The following is a 13553-nucleotide window of genomic DNA, read 5'->3' as shown; positions in this document are numbered from 1 at the left end:
TTAGGGTTGGTGGACACAAGTAAGCCAAGTCTAGGAATGTCAGCTGTCCACTGATAACTTGATGAGACTTTCCAGAAATTTCTACAATGAAACAAAGATTTGCAAGTTTGCTTTTCCAGGGTAAGAGTCTCTGAACAAGTGAAGTTATTCTAATGAGGGTGGCGGAATAGTCGGGATATGTTCATGTAGACAGTAAACTGTGGGGGTGAGGAGATAGAGGGTTTTGATTCTCAGCTTCTTAAAAATGGTTACTGTGGTCCAAGAGGCTCAGTATGGATGGGATGTGGGCATAGCTAATGCCCTAGAGACTGAGACGAAATGTTGGGCCTGTTCTGAGCTTCCAGATTTGTAGGAGTGAATAGAAATGTGTCCACAACTTTAATGTTTGGGTGTGTGGACTCTGTGGCTACAAGGTAGCCTGTGAAGGAAACCTGAATATGTCACCCCAAATTTGTTTGCCTCTTTTGTTGTAGGCTGCAGGAACGGCACCAGGTGTCTGCCCTGTGGGGTCAGACCAAACCTGGGTTCAGCAACCTTGGTACTTGGGCTCTGGCTAAGGAAGAATTCAAAGCAAGATCCAAACTGTAATAGAACATTTATTGGGTAAGTTACAGAGGTAGAAAAAGTAATTTCTAAAAGAAATGGGCTTAGCAAACAAGTTCTAGAGGTAAAGGAAGGGCCCTTAGAGATTGGGAGTGAGGAAGCTAATGGTAACATTGGGGGGAGGGGCCGTGCTCCCGGAAGGGAGAGGACACTTGGTTCTCCATCCTAAGGGTTTTAAGGGCAGAGATTTTAGGGGAGGTCCCAGCGAAAGATCTTAACAGAATATTCAGCAGTTTTCCAGGTGTGTCCTTACAGGGTTGTGGTCTCCACTGGTTGATTGGCAGGCACCAGGGTAGGAGGTCATTATTCAATGCAGCTGGTCCTGATGTCAGCCATGGCTGATTGTTGCTTATCTGGGCCTAGAGCTGAAATACAACAGAGGCCTAGATGTTACCTCTAGGGAGAAAAGGTCAGGTGGTCCATATGCTAGGCCCCTAGCAGCTAGGGGAAGAAAAGTCGCACTGGGGGCGAGGTCCCACCCTACAATTGATTGTCCATTGTTACCCACCAGGTAGCTTTCCTGCGTATGACCTTCTGTACCTGGCCCATCATCCTTGCTCTGCTCAGGTCTATCTAACTGCCTACAGCACTTGGGCATGAAAATTTTCTTGAGCTGAAGGCAATTAAGAAGCAATAAATGCAGAAAAAGCTTCCCCTTTTCTGCTTAAAGCAGTGGTTCTCAACCTTGGCTGCACATTAGAATCACCTGGGAATCTTTTTAAAATCCTGATTTCTGGGCCTCATCCTCCGGAAATTCTGTGTCTTTGTTACTAATGTTGTGGCCCCATCCCATAACAAAGACACAGAATTTCTGGAGGATGAGGCCCAGAAATCAGAATTTTAAAAAGATTTCCAGGTGATTCTAATGTGCAGCCAAAGGTTAAGAACCACTGGCTTAAAGGCAAGAAATAAATTTCTGTTTATTGGAGACAGACACTTATCAGCCGAGAGAGGGCACCAGGGGATTCTGCCAAACCTTGTTAAACTAACCCTTATCTTCCTAGTTAAGGAAGATGACGAAGGCCTAGCCCTAGTTGGAGGACCCTAGCCCAGACCTTTTTGTTTTCTTAATTCTATTGCGCTTCACAGTGTTGCATTTTTTAAAAATTGAAGGCGGGACATGCCACCAGCAAAAAGATTATGACTCACTTTATTGCAATATTCACTTTACCACAGTAGTCTGGAACCAAACCCGCAATCTCTCTGAAGCATGCCTGCAAAAGCGTTCTGCTCTGGTCACTTCTTTAAGTCTTCCTTCTCTGGTGAAGATGCCATGTTCATGTAAAAATTCTATAAAATGTCTCTTCTTAGTCTGCCTTTGTCAGTTTAATTTTCGGACCTAGCCTGGAACCCCACGGGAGTCAAGAGAAATGTTTTCCTCCCCTACATCTAACAGGGAAAGGATTGATCTCCATAGACTACAATGGTGCTGGTTTGACTTGAGTATCTGCATTGGCTTTGAAGGGACCAAGGGGAGTGAGAATGGAGATGCACAGAGGACAGTGCCCAGGGGAGACGTCAGGGATTCAAGGCATGATGGGAACTCACCAATCTAAAAAAGGAGGGGCAGCCAGGAGGCTTCTCAGGTTCAGATGCCCGAAAACCTCCCAAGGTGTTCTGTGTGGCTGGAACCCAGTGTGTTTGGGGAACAACATAGGAAATGAACTTTGAGGCCAGGTGCTCAAGGACCTTGCTTGCAAAGGTGTTGAACTTGATCCAGGATGTCTTAGCCCCTGAAAAAGTTTAGTAGCAAAGTACTAAATGTGATTTGACTTGTTATCTAGCATTCCGCTCCAGCTGCAGAGCGGTGAGTGGGTGGGTGCAAAAAAAGGACTACCCAGCCGGGAAGCTATTGCTGGGATAATAGACGGAGAGACCCTCCCCGAGAGAGTGTCTTAGAGGACGGAGAGGGGGAACGATCTACGGTGAAGAGGTAGAACCACTGTCCCTGAGTGACTCACTGACGCTGGGGATGAGGAAGCGGATTTCTGGCTTGGATGATACAGTAGGTGTTTAATTAGCTGAGATGGGAAATGCAGGAGAACAAGTGGGTTTATTGTGGAAATAAGCCACCCTGAAATATGCCCCTTTGGCAAAAGCTTCCTTTTGAGAAACAGCAGACACAGGAGAAGCTCTGAAAACAGAAGTTGCCCTTTTGTAAGGGAAATTGACATTTATAGAGGAAATCCCCCTCTCTGTACCTGGCAGAGAAGGGTGACTAAATCACTAGAGACTAAGGCACCGAATTAAGTCTGCGTAACAAACCTGACTCTCATTCATCTTTTCCTGGCCATCTCCCAGAGACTGCTAGTCCCTGCACCATTGTTTGGTGGTTTTCAGAGGGTTTTTTGTTTGTTGGTTTGTTTGTTTGTTTGTTTGTTTTTAGCTAAAGATAGTATTTCAGCCTGAAGTCTAAGCTTCCTCTTGGAGAGGCACTGATTTTTTACCCTGGATGCCTTCCATGTATACATGAGTGATGCATATTAATAAACTATTTGCTTTTCTCTTGTTTATCTGTCTTTTGTCTTCTTTTTAAAAATATATTTCTTTATTAATTTCAGAAAGGAAGAGAGAGAGAGAGAGAGAGAGAGAGAGAGAGTTAGAAACATCAGTGATGAGAGAGACTATGCCTCCTGCACACCCCACCATGGGGATCAGGCCCACAACCGGGCTTGTGCCCTGACTGAGAATCGAACTGTGAACTCCTGGTTCATAGGTCGACGCTCAACCACTGAGCCATGCCAGCCAGGCTGTCTTTTATCTTTTATCTAATAGGGGCCCCAGCTGAGAATTTAGGAGGGTAGCGGGAAAATTTTGTATTCCTCTCTTCAAAAGTGGTATGTTTAATTTGGACACATAGGCTATGAGGTAGAGGATAAGGCCAGCCCAGGAATGGCAGAATCAGAGCTTCTCAGAGAGAGGGGGATTGGACAGACAGATGTAGGCTTCCCTGACAGGTAGACTGCTGAAGCCGTGAAATACAGGCATACTTCCTACATCCTGTCAGCTTGATTCCAGGCCACCGCAATAAGGCAGATCATAGTCTTTTTGCTAGGAGAAGGGCTTTGCCTTCAAAATGCGACTTCTGTGAAGGGCAATAAAGCGAAGTGCAATAAAACGAGGTGTGTCTATAGCTCAGTGATGGCGAACCTTTTGAGCTCGAGCTCGGCGTGTCAGCATTTTGAAAAACCCTCACTTAACTCTGGTGCCATGTCACATATAGAAATTTTTTGATATTTGCAACCATAGTAAAACAAAGACTTCTATTTTTGATATTTATTTTATATATTTAAATGCCATTTAACAAAGAAAAATCAACCAGAAAAATAAGTTCGCGTGTCACCTGTAACACGTGTGTCATAGGTTCGCCATCACTGCTATAGCTGCAGTCAGCAAATGACAGAGGGAAGAACAAAGATGATGAAACAGCGATACTTATGCTGCGGTATCGGTGGCCAAGCAAAGTGAGATGCCTCCCAAGTTGCTACACGTCTCCCTCCAGGGACAGAGGTTCTTGTCAGAGGACCAGAAAGCATCTGAGAGCAGGTATGGACACCTGGGGCCTGGGGCCACCTGTCCCATAGGCCGGGCCATGGACAACAGAGGACTATGCTCAGAAAAAAGGAGGGAAAGAACTCCCCCACTTCACAGGACAGAAGCAGGAGGACAGAGAAGGTAATTAGTTTTTATGGAACAGAGGATTTGACCTATTTCTTCCTCTGAATTTAATCAACTCAATGCCTGAAAGGTTGGGAAACAATAGAAGCGGGAAGGAAATTGTTCCGAATGAAGGCTGCCTCTGTGGAGATGCAGCTGTGTGCCTGGAGGGTGCTCAGGTCTCCATGGTTGAACAGTAGGTGGTCCTGAAGGAGGGCGGGGCTGAGCCAAAGCCGAGGAAAGGGTCTGTGTTGGGAACTCTTCTGTGTGCATGAGGTCAGCTCCTGGGACCCCCCAGAGTTCTCTGGCAGCTGTTCTCAGTCTTGAGCACATCCCCTGGGGGGCTTGTTGAAACACAAGATTGCTGGCCCCACCCTCAGAGTCTTAGATTCAGTGAGTCTGGGATGGAGCTGGAGAAGGTTCATTTCTATAAGTTCCCGCGTGCTGCTGGTGCTGCTGGTGCTGCTGGTGCTGCTGGTCCAGGGATCACCCTTTGAGAACGTCTGGTCTATGAGATCCCCAAGATGACTGCAGAAAGCCACAGATGAATATTATTCTTTGTAACAACCATGTGTATATTTGCATGTGTATAGAGCATTATGCTAAGCGAAATAAGCCAGTCGGAGAAAGATAAATATCACATGATCTCAGTCATATGTGGGATATAATGAACAACATAAACTGATGAACAAAAATAGATCCAGAGACAAAGAAACACTGAACAGACCATCCAACCTCAGAGAGAAGGCAGGGGAGGTGGGCGGGGTTGGGGAGGGTGGGGGCGGTAAGAGATCAACCAAAACACTTGTATGCATGCATATTAGCATAACCAATGGACATGGACATTGGGGGGGGTGGGGGCTGGTCCTGGGGGTTGGGAGTGGCGGGGTAGGGAATCACCTGGGGGGGGGAGGGCGTGGAAAGAAGATATATGTAATACTTAAAACAATTTTTAAAAAAGTACCACTTGCATATCAAATTCATGAGTTTAAGAATATCCTTGTTTAGGATAAGGCAAAAGTGGTTGTATAAGTAAAAAATGAGTCAATTTAAGTAAAAATATATTTTAAAAGTAGTCTAAGCAAAATTTGAATATAGGAAAATCAGAAAGTGGTATGCAAATGACTAATAGTAACTATGAGCATAAAAAGGAAATGATTTTACATTCACACTTACTATGTAGTTAGGGGTCGGTTGAATGAGAATTAACAGTGGGAAAGGCAGGGCCACTGCCCAGCCAGAATGTCCACAGTCAAGCAGCCAGTTTTGCAGTGGAGGTGACTACAGCAGAGTGTCCTCACGAGGTCAGTTAACTGAGTCCTGTTTTATAGATGAGGAAACTGAAGTTAAGAGATCAAGATCACGGTCAAATTCAGAGCAAAGCTATGACTACAACCTATAGCATTACAGAGACAAGAACAGCAGAAGGTGCCCAGGGCACTCACATGGAGAGCTGGACCCATTCCCCTAACTCAGTGGTTGGCAAACCGCGGCTCGTGAGCCACATGCAGCTCTTTTGCCCCTTGAGTGCGGCTCTTCCACAAAATACCACATGTGGGCGTCACGTACAGTGCGATTGAAACTTCACGGCCCATGCACAGAAGTTGGTTTTCGGAAAGGAGATGGACAAAACAAGTATACAAGACGAGTGTGGATGGGAGAGTTGGAGGGGTCGACCTCAGTGAACGTACCTCAATCAGATTGAGGACGTTTTTAGCAAAGGCCAGCTTAGGAGTACCCTAATTAAGTTAATAACAATGAACCTACCTATATAGTTTAAGTTTAAAAAATTTGGCTCTCAAAAGAAATTTCAATCGTTGTACTGTTGATATTTGGCTCTGTTGACTAATGAGTTTGCCGACCACTGGTCTCACTCTTAACCCTGTCCCCTTCCACCACCCAGAGGGGCCTCCTGTCGTAGGATGGCCCTGCACGGCCCCCTTTCCCCACCTGCTGATGGCCCAGGCCCTCCACCGGATCATTGGCTCACATGCACATATGTATATACAATCCCTGCCTATAGATTTTTTATTGCATTTGTTTGAAAACTATTTCTTTTTTAAAAACATATTTTTATTGATTTCAGAGAGGAAGAGAGAGATAGAAACATCTATGAGAATCATTGATAGTCTGCCTCCTGCACACCCCCAAACTGGGGATCGAGCTGACAACCCGGGCATGTGCCCTGACCAGGAATCGAATCGTGATCTCCTGATTCAGAGGTGGATGTGTAACCACTGAGCCATGCCAGCCAGACTGACAAATAAAACATATCCGAGGGCCACATGTGGCCAGCAGTTTGCAACCTTTGATGCAGGCAGAAGGGGCTGAGTTAGTTCCTCAGTTTCACAGGCTGCAGCGGAGGATCAGTGCTGTGGTCCCATGGGCCCCAGAGGCCATGGAAATGGAGTTCCTGTCACTTGGATGGTGCCGGAGCGGTGAGATCTTTTCAAACAACTGAGGGCAGCACAGCAGAGTGAACCTGGATTCCGGCCAGTGGGCAGGAGGCGGGCACAGCAGTGACTTGTGCACCAGCAACCAAAGACTGTACTGAATGAGAAGGTCCCATGGATGCTGTTGCAGAAGACCCAGAAAAACCAAGCGATGCTTTGAAGAAGTGGAGGAACACTGTTTTAATTACACTGGCGGACTCCGGGAATAATTTCCAAATCAGAGTGAAGTAACACACAGAGGCTTTGATTTTTATAACTTTCTGGGGTGATTGTCTTGCAGATATGGTCCCACCCCCTTTCGTGGGCTTACAGGAAGGCCCCCCAGTGTCGATGATCTGTCCTGGGGCCAGTGATAACGACCTCCCCACTCCCCAAAGGGCAATGCATTGTTCACAGTTTTTATGGCCTGACATGCCTTGCAAGACCAGTTTCCTCCTTAATGCCAGTGGGGGTCCTGAGGACACCTGCCACCCACTCCTTGGCAGGAATCCCCCCCCCCAACTTAGGTGCAGGCCCTAGAAAAAGAGACCAACATGGGCTCCTCGTATTATAAATTGACTGTGATTTAGCTTCTCTCCTGCGTGGAAGGGAGGTTCAAAGCAGACATGAGATTCCCACTGTGGACGGCTATATATCACTCTCCAGCAATGCTTGGGACGGACAGGCTGGGACCGACTGATTTCCCAGGGGTGCTATCAGAGAGGCCTGAAAGGGTGAGGGCTAGGCCCTCCACCTTGCCCCAGGGTAAAGGCTACACCCTCCACCTTGCCCCAGGGTAAGGGCTACGTCCTCCATCTTACCTTGGCCACGTGCTTGGCAAGAAGGTTCTTCCCGGAAGTCTAAGACTCTGCTAGCCACACCCAGGAACAAGACATCGACTTGCGCCTGGCCAATCGGCAGAGCACAGTCCTTTCTCCTCCCCTTACTCCAACCCCCCCTTTAAAACCCGTCTCTAGGCGGGGTTCTGGCTCTCGGCCACTTGGTTTGCCGTTGTGTCTGTGAGTCTGGTGGAGGGGAGCTCAAGCTAGCTTGAAATACAGATTCTTATGCTTTTGCATCCGATTGGCTGGCTTCCTGATGTGGTTTCTTGGGAATCTTGAAATCTGGGCATAACAAGGCCCACTCAGCAGCAGATCGACACTTGGCTTTTGAAAACCAAATTCCAAATGCTTCCTGACTGTAAGGAAAGAGCATGGAAACCGCAGCAGCTTTAGACATACACTCCCTGAGCCCTGAAGGCTAAAGCTGCCAGAAAGTTGGATTCACTGGGGAAATGACTCAGACCCTCATTAGCCATCTAAATGGTTTATTCCTACACAGTTGTTAGCGGGACCAAGGAAGTCAGGCCTCAGCTTCAGCGACGCCATCAGGGTGACGGCGGAATGGCAGCTGGGAAGGACAGGATGGGAGAGGCTGCATGTCCTGTTGTAACGCCCGTGCCCAGCCCTGACTATGAGCCACTAAATCCTCAGGAGGCTGCCGTGGCTCCCATTTGCTAAAGCTAAAGTAAGAATGACCCAGCAAATGGAAAAAATAAAGAGAAACAAGTGTTCAAGGGCTAATAAGTATAAAGAGCAAACATTTTCCTCTTATTATTAAACCCCATGTAGTCGCACATTTACAATGCTTGTTAGGGAGCTTTGTAAAAGGAAACCTGTAAGGAAACTATTGTGCTTGCCCGAGCCTAGGAGAGAAACGGGGGCCGGCATCTCACTGAAGAAGATGAAAATCTATGTTCATTAAGAGCTGCAATGGGAGAGCTGGGAAATGTGAGTCCTGACTGATAGCAGCTGTATTTCTCCCTTTCTTCCAAGGGCTCCTTCTCTCAACCTTAGAATTTATTTTTCTGTCATTGAAAAGTTATCCAAATGGCTATCCAGCTCTTCCAACAATGCTGAGTGATGAATGGGAAGTAGGGAGGTGAACAGTGCACAGGGGTGACTCTCGATCACCCACAGCGGTGGCTGAAAAGAGACTAAAAGGTAATTTGCAACAGCTAATCCCTCTTGTACACATTATAGTGTGCATAGCTCCGATTCACCATTGCCACGCACCTAACCACCACAGCAGCCTCCCAACTGGTCCCCTGATTCTTTACCAGCTACAGTCTCTTCTCCACAGAGTTCCCAGAAGGATCTGAAAACCCAAGTCACTGCTTGCCACTCCCTGTCTAAAACCTTCAATGACTTCCTGTTGCACTTAGAATAAAACCCAGACTTTTCGCCATGACCTTTATGGCCCTGCTGACCTGTGTCAAAGATAAACAATGCTGGGCAATAGTTAAAGTGGGAAGAACAGATTTTAATCAGTAATAACTACTGCAATGGAAAAAAAAAGCCATCCTGAGCTGAAGTCAACCTGGATTTGTAGAGGTGAATGGAAGTTTTTTGTTTGTTTTTAAATCTGTTTTTATTGATTTTAGAAAAAGAGGAAGGGAGAGGGAGAGAGAAATATCGATGAGAAAGAAATATCAACATTGATCGGCTGTCTCCTGCACACCCTTTGCTGGGAATTGAGCCTGGCGTGTGCCCTGAGCCGGAATCGAACCAGTGACATCTTGGTGCATGGGTTGAGGCTCAATCACTGAACCACACCGGCCAGGCTGAATTGGGGTTTTTAAGGACAAATGAGGGAGTAGAGAGGGGAAGCAAACAAGGGCTTAGGACAGTAAGAGAAGGGAAAGATTACAAAGGGCTAGTCAGTATCCATGTATTTAGGCCAGCTGTGTCTGCAGGCTAGCAACTCTCAGAGTTAGGATTCTGTCTTCCCGGGAGACAGACCTTCTCCTCAGGTGATGGCTAGAACACACAGTAACGTTTTCTTGACAGCCTTGAGTTTTTAGGCCGGCACTTTCAAGGGGGCTAGTTATCTTGGAATGCAGCCTTAAAACGATGCTAGCGGTTGTTTAAGTCTTTATAGACCAAGATTGAAACCGACTTGAGCGGAGGGTTCAGAGAAGCCTGGCTAGAGTTTGGTCATGAAGAGAATCTTTGTCACTGCGCTTCCCCTACATCACTTCCCCTTCATCTGACATGCATCTGCCCACACACCTTGCTCTGATCTGCCTTCAGTTCCACCATATCACACCCTTCCTGACAAAAAATGTTTTTACTTATGCTAGTTTCTCAGCCCTTTCTCTCCTCTGGACATCCAGGAACCGCTCATATTTATGACTCACTCTGAATGTCACCTCCTCTAAGAGGCCTCCTCTAATCAACCCATCTAAAGTAGGTCCCTTTTGCCCTAACTGGTTTGGCTCAGTGGATAGAGTGTTGGCCTGCGGACTGAAAGGTCCCAGGTTCGATTCCGGTCAAGGGCATGTACCTTGGTTGTGGGCACATCCCAGTGGGAGATGTGCAGGAGGCAGCTGATCGATGTTTCTCTCCCATTGATGTTTCTAATTCTCTATCCCTCTCCCTTCCTCTCTGTAAAAAATCAATAAAATAATATTTTTTTAAAAAAATAAAGTAGGTCCCTTTTGCCCAGTGGGTAGAGTGTTGGCTTGAGGACTGAAAGATCTCGGGTTCAATTCCCAGTCAAGGGTATGCACCTGAGGTGCAGGTTTGGTCCCCAGTAACCAATCAATGTCTCTCTCTCTTAAAAAAAAGAAAAAAAAAGAAAAGAAAAGTAGATCCCTTTCTGTTCTTCTCTACCTCTTTTGCCTTGTTGCTGTTGTTTCCCATCTCCCTTTTTGGCAAAAAGCTCCATAAAGGTGAGGATCATATCCGTCTTCATTAACATATCTCAAGTGTCTAGCCTGGTAAATAACAGATGCTCAGTAAGTATCTACTGATAATGAATGTTCTCCATCCTTACCCACTTCTCACTTCCTCCAGAATTGACCCATTGTGAGCTACCCAGGGCTTTCCATGTCATGTGAGCACAGGAGAGTTCTGTGAGACTTAGAAGCAGAAGGTAGAGAATTTGTGTTCCTGCATCAAAATAGAATTTTACTTAAAATGTCCTCATACTGTAGAGCCAGTACGGGATCAGGGCAAACCCGGGGGACTTCACTGTCACCTGCCTACCTTATACCTTGCAGGCCGAGCTCCAATTCTGAGGTGTACAGGGAGGAGCCCTGGGAAGTCTGGCCCCAAAGCGAAGCTTACATTTGGAGCCTACCCGCAGGACCATGCCTTTTCCAAGATGATCAAAGGCCCTTTGAGAAACCTGACTTCTCAGCACAATGGGGGGTCTGCAGTAGAAACCCCTGCAGGACCCCCAGCATCCTGGAGAAAGACCAGTTCTCGGAAATTTGAAAAAAGGGAAATGGCAAGTCTTTGTGGGAGTCTCAGACCATTAGCAAATCTGCCTGAGGGCAGATGAATGGATTAGAAAACTGTGGTTCATCTACACAATGGAATACTACGCTGCTGTAAAAAGGAAGGAACTCCTACCATTTGCAACAGCATGGATGGAACTGGAGAGCATTATGCTAAGCAAAATAAGTCAGAGAAAGATAAATATCACATGCTCTCACTCATGTGTGGATTATAATGAACAACATAAACCGATGAACAAAAACAGATGTAGAGACAGAGAAGCATCGATCAGATGCTCAAAACTTGGAGGGAAAGCAGGGGAGGTGGGGGTGTGGGAGAAAGATCAACCAAAGGACTTGTATGCATGCATATAAGCGTAAGTGATGGATGTGGACAACAGGGAGTGAGGGTGAGGGCAGGATTGGGGGGATGAGGGGACATTGGGGGGATAAGGACACATTTGTAATATCTTATTCAATAAAGGAAAAAAAACTGTAAAAAAAATCTGCCTGAGGGCTCATTTAGGTGTTGGGAAGAGGGAAAGGGAATCGGGATATTTTGGGGAGATCTGTAAGCAGATTATCTAAATTTGACTATGTTGGTTAATCTATGAGATCATAATCTCTGCCTTTCAAGCATTCAGTGATGGCTTTTCTATAATTCTTAGGGGAACCCTTCATAGAATTCTAGCCCCAAATGTTGATCTCCATTGCCCCACCCCTAACCCTGCCTCTCTAACCTCCTCTCTGCCTTTTGGGACACTGTGTATTCCTGGTTCTTTCTATCCTTCCAACCACTTTTTTCATGAAAGTCACCTTTCCAGGGCTCTTCTTCCTACTCTGATTGAGTATGATCACTGGGTTTTCCTGAAATGCAGTTGTCAGCTCTCTTTACTTCCCCTGGTTTCTCAGGGAGCTCATTCTACACGGAGGTTTCAACTACAACTTTATGCTGATGACCCCTCCGATGGCCTCTTTTGACTGGACCAGTCACTCAGGCTCATTACTAAATTACAGGAGTGTTTACAGGTATAGAGGAGGAAATATAATTTTCCCTTTCCCGTTCTGAGTTCTTGGCTGAGACCCCTGTAAGAAAAACTACTAAATGATTAACAAAAGAAAAACAGTTGATGAATGCATGCAGAGCACATCATGTGGGAGAAACAAAGTGGAGGCTTAGAATTCCAGCTTTTCTAGCATCTTCAACAAAGAATAATACCTTAGTAGAGAAATGACAGGACAAAGCAGTTTTTAAAAAATTTCTTATTGTGGAAGAATACACAAAACATAACATAAAATTTAACATCTTAACCATTTTTTAAAAAACCCTCACTCAAGGATATGTTGTTATTGATTTTAGAGAGGAAGGGAGAGAGAGAGCGAGAACGAGAGAGAGAGAGAGAGAGAGAGAGAGAGAGAGAAGGGAAGGGAAGGGAAGGGAAGGGAAGGGAAGGGAAGGGAAGGGAAGAGAAGAGAAACATCAATGTGAGAGAAACATTGATCTGTTGACTGACTGGGGATCAAACCCATAATCTGGGTGTGGGCCCGACCTGGAATGGAACCTACGACCTTTTGGTGTATGGGACAGTGCTGGAACCAACTGAGCCACAACAGCCAGGGCTTAACCATTTTGTAAGTACACAGTTTAGTGGTATTAAGTGCATTCACATTGTTGTGCAGCCATCACCACCATCCATCTCTAGAACTCCATCTTAAAGAATGGAAACTCTGTACCCATTAAACAATAACACCTCATTCTTCCCCTCACCCCAGCTCCCGGCAACCACCATTCCAATTTCTATCTCTATGAGTTTGACTATTCTAGGTACCTCATATAAGTGGAATAATTTAGGGGAAAGCAGTTTTAGTCTTCCAGAGGCCACAAACTATGGGAAAGTAAAAAATGGGAGGAAACTAATGAAATAAGGGTTGTTTGCAGAATCCTCTATTAAGTCTCTGGGATGATAAGAGACTGTCTCTAATAAAATAAAAATTTATATCCTGCCTTTAGGCAAAAAAAAGGGGGGGACCTTTTTCTGGGTTTGTTGCTTCATTTTTATTGATTTCAGAGAGGAAGGGAGAGGGAGAGAGAGGTAGAAACATCAGTGATGAGAGAGAATCATTGATTGGCTGCCTCCTGCATGCCCCCTACTAGGGATCAAGCTGGCAACCCAGGCATGTGCCCTTGACTGGAATTGAACCCGGGACCTTTCATTCTGCAGGCCAATGCTCTATCCACTGAGCCAAACCAGCTAGGGTGGGTTTGTTGTTTCTTAATTGCCTTCAGCTCAAAATAAATTTTATGTTAAAGAGGCATATTTTGGGATGACATATTCTGATTTCCTTCATGGGCTACATCTACCATCCCCTCAAATTCAACAGGTGCTGAACTTGATTCTTCAGCTTCTCCGTCTGGTTCATTTATACCAGTGCTCCTGTTTCTATGCCTGCATCCACTGTTTCTTCAAATCTCTGATGTGACATTCCCAAGGTCATCTTGAAGCCATCATTTCCTTCTCATCCATGCTGAGTCCCACCAGCACGTGGGTCATTTCCTTTAACTCTCTCTGGAATCTGTC

This window comes from Myotis yumanensis, unplaced genomic scaffold (genome assembly GCF_028538775.1).
Source record: "Myotis yumanensis isolate MYYU_CA2020_CCGP unplaced genomic scaffold, mMyoYum1.0.hap1 SCAF_1, whole genome shotgun sequence".
Taxonomy (NCBI): domain Eukaryota; kingdom Metazoa; phylum Chordata; class Mammalia; order Chiroptera; family Vespertilionidae; genus Myotis; species Myotis yumanensis.
The sequence above is the reverse complement of the archived record's forward strand: the minus strand, read 5'-3'. Positions refer to the sequence as shown.